Consider the following 15176-nt stretch of genomic DNA (forward strand, 5'->3'; position numbering starts at 1 on the left):
CCATAAGATGGTGGTTTGGATGATTACTGCGATAACAACCCAGGAGATACTGCTTTGACAACATGTAGTTGTGTCTTCGCACAGGGATGATCTTTGTCTCCACATAAAGGTGATCCAGGGGTGTGCTGCGGAGACACCCAGTCGCAGTTCTAAGAGCAGCGTTCTGGCAGGTTTGTATGTTATTCCACTGCGTATCACAGGTCTGCGGTGTCCACACTGGCGCTGCATAGTTTACCACTGACCGGCCAATTGCCTTATAAGTAGTTAGCAAGGTTTCTTTGTCCGCACCCCAAGTACTGCCGGCTAGTGACTTGAGGACCTTGTTTCTACCACGGAGCTTATTACAAATTGCAGTGGCATGGGCAGATGACCTAAAAAGGCTGTCGAATGTGACCCCAAGAATCTTGGGGTAATTTGTGGTCGGAATTATTACTCCATCGACTCTGATATTCAACTGCCTGCGCACTTCTGCCGTCCATGTAGTAAATAGTGTGGCTGAGGATTTGGTGGGGGATATCCTCAAGTTTCTCGCAGTGAAATAACTGGTAAGATTAGCTATGTAGACGTTCAACCGATCGCAAATGTCATCAACATTGGGCCCAGATGCCAAGATTGTACAGTCATCCGCATATGATACAATCTCGACGCCGTCAGGAGGGGGTGGAATCGAGGACATGTAGAGGTTAAACAGTGCCGGAGATATCACCCCACCTTGGGGAACTCCCTGTTTAACTCTACGCGGTCTTGACTTTCTGTCCCTGAATTCCACGTACGACTGGCGTCCACACATATAATTCAGCACCCAACGCTTCGCTCCTGCCGGTAGGGACGTATTCTCGATGTCCTCAAATAATGTGGCATGGTTGACCGTATCGAATGCTTTCGATAGGTCAAGCGCCACGAGGACCGTCCTGTGACACGGCCTGGGCTGGTTAAGTCCCTTATTAATATGTGTCGAAATGGCATGTAAGGCTGTTGTCGTACTATGTACCTTACGGAATCCATGTTGATGGTGGGCAGCTGGAAAATTCTCCACAAGGCTGGGGAGGAGTAATGCCTCAAGTGTCTTGGCTACTGGCGACAGAAGGGATATCGGTCTGTACGATTCACCTTTGCTCGAATCTTTGCCCGGTTTCAGTAGTGGAATCACCCTTCCCATTTTCCAGACATCGGGTATAATGTGTGATTCCAAAGACAAATTGACGAGTCTGGTCAGGTACTCAACTCCCAGTATTCCCAGATGCTTCAGCATTAGCATTGAAATTCCGTCAGGGCCCAGCGCCTTAGATGGTTTCGCGCTGTTGATGACATTGGTAACTTCGGCTGCAGTAAATTGTGGTGTGTCATCGGCTCGGAGACCACGTACACGACGGGTGGCTCTCCTTTTCGCTCTATCACTCTCGGGATGCTCGACAAACTGTCGGTTGAAGTATTTGGCGCACCTCTTCGGATCAGTCACAGTCACGTCGCCAAATGTGACTGAAATCCCATCATCCCTTGTGGAGGGGTTCGAGAGGGCTCTAACTGTTGACCACAATTTACCAGTTCCGGTTCCTAAGTTACATTGCTTCAGGTGCTCTAACCAAGTGTTCCGCTTGTGCTCGTCGACTATCTTACTAATCTCTAGATTTAGTTCTCTGATTCTAGGATCAGCAGGGTTAGCACGACGGCGTTCATCACGCTCGTCTGCGAGTCCCGCCGCTTCGGCTGGGAAGTTGGGCCTCACCTGGGCAATTCGACCAGCGGGTATGAAGCGAGCGGCTGCTGCGTTGATGATGTCCCGGAACTCCCTCTGGGCAACATGAACATGTGAGGGGGACGGGAGCTCACTGAAGCGGCGATCGGTGTATTCTCTGAAGCCTTCCCAGTTGGCTTTCTTTTGATTAATAAACGTCCGGCGTTCAGAGGTTATGAAATCGGAGGGTCGGTTGATGGTGAGAATTATGGGGAGGTGGTCCGAACCCAATGAAATGACGGGTTGCCAGGAGACGTCATTTATCAGACCAGGCGATGCTAACGATAAGTCTGGCGAACTGCTGCAGTCACCCATAATTCTCGTGGGGGCCTCTTCGTTCACCGTGCAAAATGTGGAGCCGTCTATCTGCTCTGCCAAAGCTATGCCCCTCTGGTCATTACCCAGGAGAGAATGCCAAAGTTCATGGTGGGCATTAAAATCTCCTAGAACCAATCGGTTATGCCCGCTCAACAACCACTCAATGTTTGGGCTATAACCAGGAGCACAGCTACCAACCGGCGGTATGTACACATTGTATAGCTCTATCTCGGCAGCCCCACACTTAACTGCTACCCCCATACATTCCATGTACGGGTCATTAGTGTCTAGCACAAGCGTGATAGGTCTATACTGCACGGAACGGTGTAATATGAAAGCCAGGCCACCACCTCCATTTCTTGTGCGATCCTTCCGTAGGACATTGTTCCCATCACAATGTCGTAGGCTGCAGGTGGGATTCAGCTTTGTTTCCTGTTTTGTTTTTGTTGTTTTGTTTTTGTTGTAACCATCCCTTCAAAGTGTCCTGTCAGTCTTTGGTAGTTAGTCATTTCCTTCCTTTTTTGGTTGTTCTACCATCGGTAGATGCTTTTTATAAATCTGTGCTGGTTCGCAATATTTGGTGTTGATTAAAAATCGTGTTGGGCATAGATGATTGGTTTTTTGTTTTCTTTTATGTGAATTCAAAGTTGTTTATCCTTTTGCATCATGATTGGATATCCTGTTAGAGATCAATTTCATTTTAGGACATTATACCAATCTTAAACACAGAAATGAGCAGAGAATATGGGGGGGGCGCAGGAAGTCGTACAAATTTGATTGCTGAACAAACAAAAACACATTTCAAATGTTCTATTAAATGTTGATTAAGGAAAAACTATATACATATTTTTTTTTTCAAAAAAAAAAAAAAAAACATTTCTTAAAAAAAAAAACAAACTAAATAATTTTTGTCATGTTTTTTCATCATTTTAAAATCGACCAAAGTTAATTTTTTAATTTCCGCCACTTTTATTTATGTAATAAATCTGTCTGTTGAAATCACGCTAACTTCCGAACGAAACAAACTATCGAATTGAAACTTGGCACAAGTAGTTGTTATTGAGGTAGATCGGGTGGTATTGCAAATGAGCCATGTTGGACCACTTTTACGTATAGCCCCCATATAAACCGACCCCCAGAATGGGCTTGCGGAGCGTCTCAGATAAGCACATTTCATCCGATCTGTCTGAAATTTGGTACGTGGTGTTGGTATATGGTCTCTAACAACCATGCAAAAACTGGTCCATATCGGCCCATAATTATATATAGCCCCCATATAAACCGATCCCCAGATATGGCTTGCGGAGCCTCTAAAATAAGCATATTTTATGCTATCCGGCTGAAATTTGGTACATGGTGTTAGAATACGGTCTCTAACAGCCATGCAAAAATTGGTCCACATCGGTCCTTAATTATATATATCCCCCATATAAACCGATCCCCAAATTTGACCTCCAAAGCCTCTTGGAGCTGCAAATTTCATCCGATCCCGTTGAAATTTGGCACATTGCGCTAGTATATGGCCGCTAACAACCATGTCAAAATTGGTCTGTTTCGGTCTATAGTTACTTATAGTCGATCCCCAATCACATAAAAATTGGTCCATATCGCCAAAAATAATCTACCAAAATTTTAATTCTATAGAAAATTTTGTCAAAATTTTATTCTATAGAAAATTTGTCAAAATTTTATTCTATACAAAATTTTGTGAAAATTTTATTTCTATAGAAAATTTTGCCAAATTTTATTTCAATAGAAATTTTTTTCAAAATTTTATTTCTCTAGATGAGGAATGTGGTAATTCCGAAACGTGCGTCCATCGAACCATCTTGCAGTCTATAGGGCTTTGCCCAAATAAATTTGACAAACATTCTTTTCCTCTGTTGGTTAAGCTAAGCACTTGTAGTTTAGTGTTTTAAGCTGAAATAAAAAAACAACAACAAACTTTTATTTCTATAGAAAATTTCGTCAAAAAATTTTGTCAAACTGACAAACGGCCTGGCCTATTATTATTTTTTATTTATTTTCTCCTTCATTCTATAGGGAAAATTTTTTTCAAACAAACAATGGTGTTTATAAAAAAATATTCTTTTTTTTCAAAAACAAATTTTTGTTTAAAAAAAATTTTTAAAAAAAACTATATAGGTTTTTTTTCTTTATTTCGACTCAAATCTTTTTACAATCTCTTACCATTCAAAGACGTAATTTTTTCCCTCATTCTATAGGGGAAATTTTTTTTCTTCAAACAAAAAAATGTTGATTAAGGAAAAAATTCTTAAAAAAACTGAAACTACAGAAGATTTTTTATTTATTTTTATTTTATTAAAGAATTTAAAAGCATAATAAATTATGATATTAAATGAGATAGGTACTACCAACAAAGGTTTTCGACCTAATAAGATTTTTTATATTTTTTGTATTATTATTATTATTATTTTTTTTTTTTTTTGATTTTTTTAAACGACTCAAATCATTTTAAAATCTCTTATCATTCAAAGACCTACGTTGTTTTCCATTTCCCTTACTTTTATTTATGTAATAAATGTTCTACTATTTCCATAATACAAAATGCCCTTACTTTTCTTATTTTTATTATAATTATTTTTTTAAATTTATTTTCTCCGTCATTTTATAGGGAAAAATTTTTCTTCAAACAAACAAAAAATATTTTTTTCTTCAAAAATTTTGTTTGTTTAAAAAAAAAAAATTAAAACAGCAACGTACATGTCTTTTTTTTCATTATTTCGTCTCAAATCATTTTGAAATCTTTTATCATTCAAAGACCTAAGTTGTTTTCCCCCATTTCCCTACTATTAATTGTGTAATAAATTTTCTACTATTTCCAAAATACTAAATCCCGTTACTTTTTTCTATTTCTTTTTAATTTATATTCTCCTTCATTCTATAGAGATAGGGAAAAAAATTTTTCTTCAAAAAAATCTCTTAAAAAAACTAAAAGATTTTTTTTAAAATTATTTTTAATTTTTGTTTAATCGACTCAAATCATTTTAAAATCGCTTATCAACCAAAGACCTAAGTTTATATTTTCCATTTGCCCTACTTTAATGTATGTAATACATTTTCTACTATTCGCAAAATACTTAAATCCAATTATACAAAATCTCGTTACTGTTTCCTATTTTTATTTATTTTTGTTTAACTTAATTATAGGGAAGAGGGAAACCTTTGTTGCAATTAGTGATAAATTTGTATCATAGAAATTAACACCTTCGCAGTGATTAGTGATTTATTTCCAATACTGATTTCTCTGTAGGGGTAAAATTTGCAAATGAATTTCGTTAACCCAAGGATTTAACATTCATTGGAGATTTTTGTAATTATTTATTGTGAATTGCGAGCAGGACGTATGTAAGTTTATGGTCAATATAATGTAAAAACGTGTTTTATTTTTCTCTTTTGTGGAACAAAATTTCTTTTCTATAACATTTTGTTTTCAATAAATCTTAAATATAAACCTTCGCAGTAAAGTCAACTATCATGACAAAAAAAAAAATACATCTGCTTATATACATCATACATAATTCATTTCTTATGTGTTCTCAAAGCATACTCAACTTCTTTTCTGTTGCCTACATTAAGGGTGTTTAATAAAATAAAAAAAAATAAAAACATCACATCACATATTTTCCATACATACACATACCACAGCATACGTGTAGGCGCTACCAAACTGATGACATAAGGAAAAAATATCTGCATATTTTTAGGAGCACATGTATTCATAAGCCGTTATTACTGTTATGAAACACGTTCGAGTTTTAATTAAAATATGCGATTATGTGCATTATTTGCTATTCCCCCTAGAGAGATGGTATTTTGTACTGCATTATGGGAAGAAAAAAAAATTGTCTAAACAATGAAATCACTGTAGTTGCAAATTTTCTCGCTTTTTCGAGACATGTGTCAAACACAAAGCACGAAGGCGGTAAAAATATGTGACTCGCATCGAAATGAGCATACAAAGGTTTTCAAGGAACAAAATTTGAGTTTGTTGGAAAAAAAATATGTTTGCTGGGTCAGAGATATACATAACGATAATGTGACTTCCATGGAAGAGTGTTCTTAGATAAATTGGATAAATTGATAAAGAAAAAGTGTTCATTTCATTAAATTACAGTTGTGTGATTTGCTTTAGGTCATTGGGTTTGACAATTAGTAGGAGTTGTTGGTGTAGAACTTACAACTGGGTGATGGATAAAAGTAGGTAGTAGACACCATTCACTCTACATTAAACATTTTCATTACACCTACACCCCGTTCCATCCTCCTGTATTTTTTAAGGGTCTAAGCAGTTGATGGGATAAAAATGATTATGTCAAGGATTGATTTAGTGATTTACCAAATGAGATGATAATTATTTTTGGGCAATATTTGGTTGTGGGAATCAGGACAGAGGCGACATAAACGGTTTCTTGTACAATTTAGAAATAAAATTTACCATTTTTTTGATTCCATTCCACTGTGATTATTTCTGGAGCTTAGTAAGAAATCCTAATAAATAAGAAATTAAAATCGTGTGTAACCACAAATAGCTGACTTTCTGTTTTCCAAGGCCTATAAGTGGAAAACATAATTTTTTTTTTCAAAAATTTCCTAAAAGTGAAGTATATTTTAAGGAGCAATGATTGTCCTCGACATAAAACGCCTTTTTTAAATCCTTCAAAATAGAATGGGGAGAAGAGAGGTGTTCATACTACATTTGTCATTCCGTTTAATACTCATTGAAATATTGTGGCAAACTTGAAGTCGATTGGAATAAAACTATAAACTAGACTTTAATTACAAAAATATGTTCACAGACAGACGGACAGACATATGGTTCGTCAGCTCGACTCAGAAGCTGGTCCTGAGCTTTATTGCCAAAGATACCCTGTGTCTACCTCGTCTCCTTATGGATGTTGCAAGCATATGCCCAAATTTATAATATCCTGTTCCACGGAATTGTGCAAGGTATAACAAATTTTAAGGAATATCTCTTAGGAGAAAAACTAATTGGGTCAATACAGACGGACATATGGTTCGTCAGCTCGACTAAGAAGCCGAACTTTATTGCCAAAGTTACCCTGTGTCTATCTTGTCTCATTCTGGAGGTTGCAAGCATATGCCCTAATTTCTAATATCCCGTTCCACGGAGTTGTGCAAGATATAACAAATTTTCAGAAATATTTCTCAGGAGAAAAACTAATTGTGTCAATACAAGATACTATTTTGGGTCTATATTTTGTAAAATCTTTTTGTAATTTATTTTCTTTAAATTATTTTCTAATTTAATAATATTGTAAAATTTTTTAAATGAAATAAGACATACGAATGGTCAAAAAGATAGAAACTTTTGTGAGGTAATTATATTTACAGAACGTGCTAACATAGACAAATTAAAACATTAACGATGACTTATACATTGTAATACATACAAAAATTTAATATAAACAAGTATATACTTCTTAACATCGTTTTCTAAATTGTGATTTAGTCCATACATGGTATATATTAGACAAAAAAAGTTATGTATAGTTAAGTCTACAAATAATTACGAATCGATATGGACTTTTTGTACGTAGAGAGCCAGAATTGAAATATGGGGATCGCTTATATGGGGGCTATATACAATTAAGAACTTGATATGGACCAATTTTTGTGTGATTGGGGATCGATTTATCTGAGGGCCATGTATAACTATAGACCGATATGGACCTAGTTAGGCATGGTTGTTAACGACCATATACTAGCACAATGTACCAAATTTCAACTCACTCGGATGAAATTTGCTCCTCCAAGAGGTTCCAAAACCAAATCTCCGGATCGGTTTATATGGGGCTATGTACGATTATGGACTGATATGGACCACTTTTGGCATGGTTGTTAAATATCATATACTACCACCACGTACCAAATTTCAAGCAGATCGGATGAATTTTGCTTCTCCAAAAGGCACCGGAGGTCAAATCTGGGGATTGGTTTATATGGGAGCTATATATAATTATGGACTGATAGGAACCAATGCCTGCATGGTTGTTGGATACCATATACTAACATCACGTACCAAATTCCAACCGAATGGGAAGAATTTTGCTCTTCTCTGGAGGTCAAATCTGGGGATCGGTTTATATGGGGCCTATATATAATTATGGACCGATATTGACCAATTTTTGCATGGGAGTTTGAGGCCATATATTAACACCACGTACCAAATTTCAACTGAATCAGATGAATTTTGGTCTTCCAAGAGGTTCCGGAGGTCAAATCTGGTGATCGGTTTATATGGGGGCTATATATAATTATGAACCGATGTGGACCAATTTTTGCATGGTTGCTAGAGACCATATACTGACACCATGTACTTAATTTCAGCCGTATCGGATGAAATTTGCTTCTCTTAGAGGCCTCGCAAGCCAAATCGGGGGATCGGTTTATATGGGGGCTATATATAATTATAGACCGATGTGAACCAATTTTTGCATGGTCGCTGGAGACCATATACCGACACCATGTACCAAATTTCAGCCGGATCGGATGAAATTTGCTTCTCTTAGAGCGATCGCAAGCCAAATTTTGGGGTCCGTTTATATGGGGGCTATACGTAAAAGTGGACCGATAAGGCCCATTTGCAATACCATCCGACCTACATCAATAACAACTACTTGTGCCAAGTTTCAAGTCGATAGCTTGTTTCGTTCGGAAGTTAGCGTGATTTCAACAGACGGACGGACGGACGGACGGACGGACATGCTCAGATCGACTCAGAATTTCACCACGACCCAGAATATATATACTTTATGGGGTCTTAGAGCAATATTTCGATGTGTTACAAACGGAATGACAAAGTTAATATACCCCCCATCCTATGGTGGAGGGTATAAAAAGTGTTCATTTCATTAAATTACAGTTGTGTGATTTGCTTTAGGTCTTAGGGTTTGACAATTAGTAGGAGTTGTTGGTGTAGAACTTACAACTGGGTGATGGATAAAAGTAGGTAGTAGACACCATTCACTCTACATTAAACATTTTCATTACACCTACATCCCGTTAGGTTAGGTTAGGTTAAAGTGGCAGCCCGATTAAGATTCAGGCTCACTTAGACTATTCAGTTAATTGTGATACCACATTAACTAAAAGTACCTATTACATATGGGCACTTCTAGTTTTAACCGTTGAACCTTCTCGATTATTTTCTTCTGTTGAACCAACCAGATTGTTCCAAAAACATTAGCAGACTGCTTAAGTTAACGTTTTCCAGGTCCGCCAGTAATCTGAAGCTATATGCCCCTAAAATTTGCTTACGCCTTACACAAAATGCAGGACACTCACACAAGAGGTATTTAATTTATTCCTTTTCCTCCGCATCATGACAGCTCATACAATAGTCATTATACTTCGCGCCAATAGTTTTTACAAAATCGCCTATCAGGCAGCAAATATGTAAGGTAGTTTCTAGCCTTGCTAACTCATCTGCTTCCCTGGTATGTTCCTATGGCCAGGCATTCATATTAGGTGAATATTGTACTGCTCAGCCATCTCATTGAGAGATTTGCGGCAGTCGATGACCGTTTTCGAGTTAAGGAACACAGAGTCCAAGGATTTTATTGTAGGTTGACTGTCTGAGTATATATTAATGCCAACATTTTTTGGAACATTACTTCTCAGCCAATTCGCCACCTCTCTTATTACTAATATTTCAGCCTGAAAAACACTACAGTGATTAGGTAATCTTTTCGCTATTCGAAATTCCAGATCTTTAGAATATACTCCGAAACCCACATGTCCATCCAATTTGGAGTCATCAGTGTAGAAATCTATATATCGTTTATTCCCCGGGGCCTATGTGCACCACGCCTCACTGTTGGGAATTAGAGTTTCAAACTTTTGTCGAAAAGTGGACTCGCCGTAGTGTAATCCACTACCTTAGGCACATCTGGCATTATTTTGAGGACCGAACTGTGACCGTAACTTTTTTCCGACCACAGCGATAGCTCGCGCAACCGCACAGCCGTTGTTGCAGCTGACTGTTTGGCCAAAATGTCTAAAGGCAATAGATGCAGTATGACATTAAGGGAGTTTGTTCCTGTCTTGCTGAATGCACCTGAGATACACAAGCACGCCATACGCTGAACTTTGTCTAAACTTGTCGGCTGGTGAAGTGCCGGCCACCAGACTACAACACCATATGGCATTATAGGTCTAACCACTGCCGTGTATAGCCAATGTACAATTTTTGGTTTTAGTCCCCCACTTTAGTTCACATCCCGTTCCACCCTCCTTTATTTTTTAAGGGTCTAAGCAGTTGGTGGGATAAAAATGATTATGTCAAGGATTGATTTAGTGATTTACCAAATGAGATGATAATTATTTTTGGGCAATATTTGGTTGTGGGAATCAGGACAGAGGCGACATAAACGGTTTCTTGTACAATTTAGAAATAAAAATTACCATTTTTTTTGATTCCATTCCACTGTGATTATTTCTGGAGCTTAGTAAGAAATCCTAATAAATAAGAAATTAAAATCGTGTGTAACCACAAATAGCTGACTTTCTGTTTTCCAAGGCCTATAAGTGGAAAACATATTTTTTTTTTTTTCAAAAATTTCCTACAAGTGAAGTATATTTTAAGGAGCAATGATTGTCCTCGTCATAAAACGACTTTTTTAAATCCTTCAAAATATAATGGGGAGAAGAGAGGTGTTCATACTATATTTGTCATTCCGTTTAATACTCATTGAAATATTGTGGCAAATTTGAAGTCGATTGGATTAAAACTATAAACTAGACTTCAATTACAAAAATATGTTCACAGACAGACGGACAGACATATGGTTCGTAAGCTCGACTCAGTAGCTGGTCCTGAACTTTATTGCCAAAGATACCCTGTGTCTACCTCGTCACCTTATGGATGTTGCAAGCATATGCCCTAATTTATAATATCCCGTTCCACGGAGTTGTGCAAGGTATAACAAATGTTCAGAAATATCTCTTAGGAGAAAAACAAATTGTGTCAATATAGACGGACGGACGGACATATGGTTCGTCAGCTCGACTCAGAAGCCGAACTTTATTGCCAAAGTTACCCTGTGTTTATCTTCTCTCATTTTGGAGGTTGCAAGCATATGCGCAAATTTATATCCTGTTCCACAGAGTTGTGCAAGATATAACAAATTTTCAGAAATATTTCTTAGGAGAAAAACTAATTGTGTCAATACAAGATGCTAATTTGGGTCTATATTTTGTAAAATCTTTTTGTAATTTATTTTCTTTAAATTATTTTCTAATTTAATAATATTGTAAAATTTTTTAAATGAAATAAGACATACGAATGGTCAAAAAGATAGAAACTTTTGTGAGGTAATTATATTTACAGAACGTGCTAACATAGAAAAATTAAAACATTAACGATGACTTATACATTGTAATACATACAAAAATTTAATATAAAAAATATTAAAGCATACCTTAAGGAGAAAATAATAAATATACCGATACTTGACATACTCTTGGTTTCCACATTGTATAAAATTCTTCCAAATATTTTCCATTTGTGCAATGCTTTAAAATTATTAAGGAGCAGTACAATGTTCGACTAGCAAAACAATTAAAACATTTTTGAGTTATTTAATTTCGAAAATTGTGTCAAAGTAAAACAGCATCAATAGTAAAGCATATTTTTTGATACATATTAAATACAATCTTAAGGCGAAAACTAAATAAATATTTTGTGAACATATTTAATTCAATATTGTGGAAAGTTTTCCTAAATGTTTTCATTTCAATGCTCCTATGAAAGTTTTGAAGAGAAAAGAAACCATTGATGAAGTATACTATGTGGTACATACATAATTTTCATATGACAAATATGAAAGCATAACTCAAGGAGAACATTAAAAAAAAAACAATACAAGGCATAATTATGGGAATATATAAAATTTCCCAATTTTGTATTTCTTTAATCATTTAAGAACAAGGAACAAGCCGAATCTTATGTACCTTCCACCATGGATTGCATAGAAAGTTCTACTAAAGACTGTCATCCACAATCGAATTACATGGGTTGCTGTAACACTTGCAGAAATAATTTTGACAAAATTTTCTATAGAAATAACATTTTTACAAAATTTCCTAAAGAAATAAAATTTTGACAAAATTTCCTAAGGAAATTAAATTTTGACAAAATTTCCTAAAGAAATAAAATTTTGACAAAATTTTCTATAGAAATAAAACTTTGACAAAATTTGCTATAGAAATAAAATTTTAACAAAATTTTCTATAGAAATAAAATATAGACAAAATTTCCTAAAGAAATTCAATTTTGACAAAATTTCCTAAAGAAATAAAATTTTGACAAAATTTCCTTAAGGAATAAAATTTTGACAAAATTTTCTATCGAAATAAATTTTGACAAAATTTTCTATCGAAATAAAATTTGACAAAATTTTCTATAGCAATAAAACTTTGACAAAATTTTCTAAAGAAATAAAATTTTGACAAAATTTCCTTAAGGAATAAAATTTTGACAAAATTTTCTAAAGAAATAAAATTTTGACAAAATTTCCTTAAGGAATAAAATTTTGACAAAATTTAATATAGAAATAAAATTTCGACAAAATTTTCTATAGAATTAAAATTTTGACAAAATTTGCTATAGAAATAAAATTTTAACAAAATTTTGACAAAATTTCCTAAATAAATTCAATTTTGACAAAATTTTCTATAGAAATCAAATTTTAACAAATTTTTTTCTATAGAAATAAAATTTTGACAAAATTTCCTTAGAAATAAAATTTTGACAAAATTTTCTATAGAAATAAAATTTGACAAAATTTTCTATAGAAATAAAATTTTGACAAAATTTTCTATAGAAATAAAATTTTGACAAAATTTCCTAAAGAAATAAAATTTTGACAAAATTTCTTTAAGGAATAAAATTTTGACAAAATTTTCTATAGAAGTAAAACTTTGACAAAATTCGCTATAGATATAAAATTTTGACAAAATTTTCTATAAAAATAAAATTTTGACAAAATTTTCCATAGAAATAAAATTTTGACAAAATTTTCTATAGAAATAAAATTTTGACAAAATTTTCTATAGAAATAAAATTCTGACAAAATTTTCTATAGGAATAAAATTTTGACAAAATTTTCTTTAGAAATAAAATTTTGACAAAATAAAATTTGGAAAAAATTTTCTATAGGAATAAAATTTTGACAAAATTTTCTATAGAAATAAAATTCTGACAAAATTTTCTATAGAAATAAAATTTTGACAAAATTTTCTTTAGAAATAAAATTTTGACAAAATTTTCTATAGAAATAAAATTTTGACAAAATTTTCTATAGAACTAACATTTTGACAATGTTTTCTATAAAAATAAAATGATGGTAGATTATTTTTGGCTCGAGTGGCAACCATGAATATGAACCGATATGGACCAATTTTGGTGTGATTAGGGATCGGCTATATATAACTATAGACCGATATGGACCAATTTTGACATGTATATTAGCGGCCTTATACTAACACCACTTTGCAAATTTCAACCAGATCGGATGAATTTTGCTCCTCCAAGAGGCTCCGGAGGACAAATCGGGGGATCGATTTATATGGGGGCTATATATAATTATGGATGTGGACCAATTTTTGCATGGTTGTTAGAGACCATATACTAACACCATGTACCAAATTTCAGCCGGATCGGATGAAATTTGCTTCTCTTAGACGCTCCGCAAGCCAAATCGGGGGATCGGTTTATATGGGGGCTATATATAATTGTTGACCGATATAGACCAATTTTTGCATAGATCTTAGAGACCACATACTAACACCATGTACCAAATTTCAGCCCAATTGGATGAAACTTTCTTCTCTTAGAGGCTCCGCAAGTCAAATCTGGGGATCGGTTTATATGGGGGCTATATATAATTATGGACCGATATGGACCAATTTTTGCATGGTTGTTAGAAACCATATACTAACACCACATACCAAATTTCAAGCGGATCGGATGAAATTTGCTTCTCTTAGACGCTCCGCAAGCCAAATCGGGGGATCGGTTTATATGGGGGCTATATATAATTATGGACCGATGTGGACCAATTTCTGCACGGTTGTTAAATACCATATACTAACACCATGTACCAAATTTCAGCCCAATCGGATGAAACTTTCTTCTCTTAGAGGCTCCGCAAGTCAAATCTGGGGATCGGTTTATATGGGGGCTATATATAATTATGGACCGATATGGACCAATTTTTGCATGGTTGTTAGAGACCATATACTAACACCACATACCAAATTTCAAGCGGATCGGATGAAATTTGCTTCTCTTAGACGCTCCGCAAGCCAAATCGGGGGATCGGTTTACATGTGGGCTACATATAATTATGGACCGATGTGGACCAATTTCTGCACGGTTGTTAGAGACCATATACTAACACCATGTACCAAATTTCAGCCGGATCGGATGAAATTTGCGTCTCTTAGAGCAATCGCAAGCCAAATTTGGGGGTCCGTTTATATGGGGGCTATACGTAAAAGTGGACCGATATGGACCAATTTTTGCATGGTTGTTAGAGACCATATACTAACACCATGTTTAACTTTTTTATACCCACCACCATAGAATGGTGACGGGGGTATAATAAGTTTGTCATTCCGTTTGTAACACATCGAAATATCGATTTCCGACTATATAAAGTATATATATTCTTGATCAGGGAGAAATTCTAAGACGATATAACGATGTCCGTCTGTCCGTCTGTCTGTCTGTCTGTCTGTCTGTTGTAATCACGCTACAGTCTTCAATAATGAAGCAATCGTGCTGAAATTTTGCACAAACTCGTCTTTTGTCTGCAGGCAGGTCAAGTTCGAAGATGGGCTATATCGGTCCAGGTTTTGATATAGTCCCCATATAAACCGACCCCCCGATTTGGGGTCTTGGGCTTATAGAAATCGTAGTTTTTATCCAATTTGCCTGAAATTTGAAATCTGGAGGTATTTTATGACTATAAAGAGGTGTGTCAAAAATGGTGAGTATCGGTCCATATTTTGGTATAGCCCCCATATAGACCGATCTCCCAATTTTACTTCTTGGGCTTATAGAAACCGCAGTTTT

This window comes from Haematobia irritans, chromosome 5 (assembly GCF_050003625.1).
Source record: "Haematobia irritans isolate KBUSLIRL chromosome 5, ASM5000362v1, whole genome shotgun sequence".
NCBI classification, from domain to species: Eukaryota; Metazoa; Arthropoda; class Insecta; order Diptera; family Muscidae; genus Haematobia; species Haematobia irritans.